The sequence below is a fragment of the Cynara cardunculus genome (assembly GCF_001531365.2).
Source record: "Cynara cardunculus var. scolymus isolate 2C chromosome LG 1, CcrdV1, whole genome shotgun sequence".
NCBI classification, from domain to species: Eukaryota; Viridiplantae; Streptophyta; class Magnoliopsida; order Asterales; family Asteraceae; genus Cynara; species Cynara cardunculus.
The window spans coordinates 10,719,235-10,723,602 of record NC_037528.1 but is presented as its reverse complement, the minus strand read 5'-3'; positions in this window follow the sequence as shown (position 1 = coordinate 10,723,602).

Sequence of the window (4,368 nt, the reverse complement as noted above, 5' to 3'; positions counted from 1 at the left end):
ATAATAATAATCAATTTGAAATTCTTTTAATCAATATATTATATTTTTTAATTGTTTTTACTATATTGTGTGTATTAGTTAATATAATATATTATTATAAATCTGTTTCATTTATAATTTGAGATATTATAACTGATTAATTTTTCAAGTTGTCTTTTTCGGCCATTTTACATTATTATCGTCTAGTTTTATCAAACATAATTTGTTCATATGCTAGCTTATCAGTTACCAGTTATAGATTATCAGCTACCAGTTAACTTATCAGCTAGTTTGCCGAACATAGCTTTATAAGATAGTTGACAAAACTCTAAACATTTCATGTTCATCATGTAAAAAGAATTCAATACCATATAACTATGTCAAGTGTCTCAAGAATAATTCTAAAATGAATGATAGGAAGATGCGACATTATACATGCCATAATTGTCGTTAATGGTTAAATAGGTAAGATTGAGTAATCAACTCAACTGACAATAAGGTTTGGATATCTGGAGTTCGTGCTTCTAATTAAGGATTATCCTCATAGATCAATAATTCGAGTTTTTTCAAAACCGCTAGAGATTTCTCAAAATGTTCTAACCAAAATACATGCAAACCAATTCAAACATCCATGATTAAAAATAAAATTGGTTAAATCGGTGAATCCATATTGAAGTCTCCTTAAAAAAGGTTTTTGTTTTTTATAAAAACGCAAAATAAATGTTATTTTTAAAGACAATTAAGGGGTCGTTTATCAAACACTTACCCGGTAAGTGTTTGTCGGTAAAATTTAACCTTATTATTTACTTAATAGGTAAGATTTTAATCCATCAAAACAACATTGTATACAACAATCCATCCGGTAAGCGCCTTACCATGGTAAGAGTCGTCCCTCTCACTTACTGGGTAAGACTCATAGTCTTTGTCTCGTTCTTACCAGTTAAGATTCTTAGTCCTTACTATAATCACCCAGTAAGGTAATGTGACTTGGTAAGCATTTATCCAGGTAAGTGTTTGGTAAACGACCCTAAGTGTGCACTTTCACCCTTTTAAATTACTAAAAAGCTTCTAACCCTATATTGGTTATGATTTTAATATTATCTACGAAAACCAAACTATATAACATTTTACAAACTAGTTTTGATTCGTTTATGTAAACTCAACGCCTAGGATTTTACATGTTATTGTTTCGTTTTTTTCACAGATAATACAACAGAATAGCAAAATGTGTTTATCCTATATGTTTTTTTAAAAATCTAAAAAACTTGTGAACATACCATAATTGTTTTTTACTTGTTTTATTTTAACATAAATGTCACATTTTTTTGTTTGAACTCTCAAAATCAAATCTAACATTTCTCTCTTGTTTTATTTATTCATATTTTTTTAATGATAAAACCGCAAAAGTACATATTTCGACAAAGACTTACCGACCCTCAAGGATATTTAAACCAAAAATACAAGGAAGATGGTTGTCACAACCGAAAAATTGTTTATTTCCCATTCGTTACCTACCATTGATTCCTCGTTACCTAAAACCTTTACTTAAAAGTTATAATATAAACAACGTTAAAACTAACAAATTGGTCATATAAACTTTTGAATTAAGGGCAAATTATATTAATTAATTTAAAGTAATTATAAAAAAAATTGTCAAAATGAAATAAAATAGTATTTATTAAAACCTTAGGGGTGTCAATTTATGAAGACAATGTTCGTTTTAACCACTAAACAATATTATTCAATAAAAAAAATTAGCATGCAAATGAATTTTCTGTTGACAATATTTTAAAACGTGTTGATTTTCATGCCCACAAATTTAAAAATGAAAATGTCTTTTTTCATAACAAAACTTAAAATAGACACCAATCTCACTATCAAACGACCAAGTTCTATTACAATATTGACATGTAACTACTTACCAAATTTTCATCGTGGAGTTTGAAAACCGTGCTAGTTTTTCATGATGACAAAATCAAGCATATGTTAATAAAATTTCATAATAAAGGCGTATTTCATACACAAACATTCCATGAATATATAATCAAAATTGGTTGTTTTATGTTTGGTAAAACAATTATATTTAAAAATGGATTGGGCTTAATGCGATAAAAATGCATTTTTTGTCCGACCACCAGAATAGGTGGAAAAAAATCAAAAAAGATTTTGTTATCCATTTAGTTTTATTCAATCTAGTCTCATCCGTTTTCCAAAAATACCCTAAAAAGACTTGTCATCATGAAAATAAGATGATTTTTAAGACATTTCATAAAAAAAATTACATATTTTAAAGATCATTAAGTATGTCGTTGTTTTTGAAAAATTATAATACTGATTTTCTAGCTAAAAAATTAGAATATCTATACTATCTTATTAAACAAATTTAACAAAAGTCTTAAAGTATTAAAATACTAAATGACCAAGATATCCTTTATATTATCCTTCATTTTTCACCCCCTCATCTCCTCACATACATTCACCCCTTCACATACAGTCACCTTCTCACAACCAATTTTTTTAAAATAATTTTAAATTTACACTTTATATCCATATAATAGTTAATTAATTTATTTTACGTCATTTACTTTTAAATATTTCATTTTAAACATTTATCAAATTAACATACATAATCGTATATCAATTAAAACATGATTAAAAAATATATTTTTATTTTAACAAGTTACACCATTATAATCGTCTCGTTAATACCTTCGAAATGAGTCAAATATTGAATAGTTTTTGACTTAATTATATTATTATATATTATATATACTGTGAAAATATTTTTAATATTTACGATTTATACTTTTATAGTTATTTATTTATATATATACTATATATTTTGGGGGTTAGGCTGTCCAAATTGCACAGTATAATATGTTCTTAATTAATATGTTTTGGGGTTTTTTTGAAATATATATATACATGTATTAATTCAACCTTAATCTGAGTTTCTGGACAAGAAAGAGGGTAAGCAGTTGAAATTTCATTCTAAAACCCTTCTTTTTTGGTCTTTTCATGACTTATGATCTGTCAAATTTGTAATTTTCTTTATTGATTTTAAGTGTTTATCTTAGAACTCAAGATTCTTGGTTCTTTGCTCTTGGTGTAAATCGAACACATTTGTGAAGTTGTTTAAATATGTTGGATTTTAAATATATTGGATTTTAAACTGTCATCGATAGTCTGTAATTAGAACCATAACTCTTATTTATTCAAATTGTATTAATATGTAAAGACCAAGTGTAACTTATATCATCGTTAAATCTTATCTTATAAAACCAATGGAACTTCAAAATCGTTAGAATTCATGGCTCCTGCCGCATTGCGCGGGTACACAACTAGTTGTTAGAAAATAACCAATGAGTTGTTTGTTTACCTCTTAATAGTTTCATTAACAGACATCATCTGAATTGTTAAGAGGTGGATGTTGTTTGGCAAAAAAAAGTTTGATTTTCAATGGTTCTAAAACTCTCTGAATGATTTTGTATCTTGGGTCTCTCTTAACCATTCAGTGTTATAACTTCATTGTAAACAATTACTAAACAATTATATTTCATTTTGCACTATATTATGTTAGCCTAGTAATTGTTCTAAAACCCTCTGAATGATTTTGTATCTTGGGCCTCTTAAACCATTCAGTGTCATAACTTCATTGTAAACAATTACCAAACAGTTATATTTCATTTTATATTATATTTGTTCACTGCACCATTGGCGATAAAAAAAAATGCTAAATATAAGTAATCATTACATAAGATTGTTTTGCAACAAGGATCTCAACAAACAAAGACGATTTGGTTTGTGCAAGTGAATTATTTAAGTTTTGTAACTTTATATATGCTTCACAATCTCATAAATATTATTTTATATAAAGCTTTATAAGCACGTGATTGTATGAGGATGAGAGTTTAGGTGACAAGCGTAAGAAATGATTTGGACTTTTGATCACCTTTAACTCTCCTTATCATCGAAACCCAACACAAGTTATATAACTTTACATATATAATATAAGTTTGGACATGGGGATGTTCTTCTAAATTCCGTATTTGATTCGTATCAAACTTGAGGGCAAAACCTACAGACTTTTAAGTTTCACTTGGTTATGCATAGGTTGATGCCGCAAGCCAAGGGGGCTTACATACAAGGATATGGTGGCACGACTATCATTTCATGGTTCCGTCATAATGAAAATAAATTACATGTTTGTGATGGATGACATAGATGACTGATGTTGTTGCCTTTGCACAAGAGTGCTCAAGTTTGAGTCGTGCTTTTGTCAAATATCTTACTTTTTAGTTTAAATTTCGAGGTTTTTTATATAGCTTTTTATGTTTTTGGATTTTTTTAATACAATGTTTAAGATAGGTTGTTTTTGTGTAAGGGTAC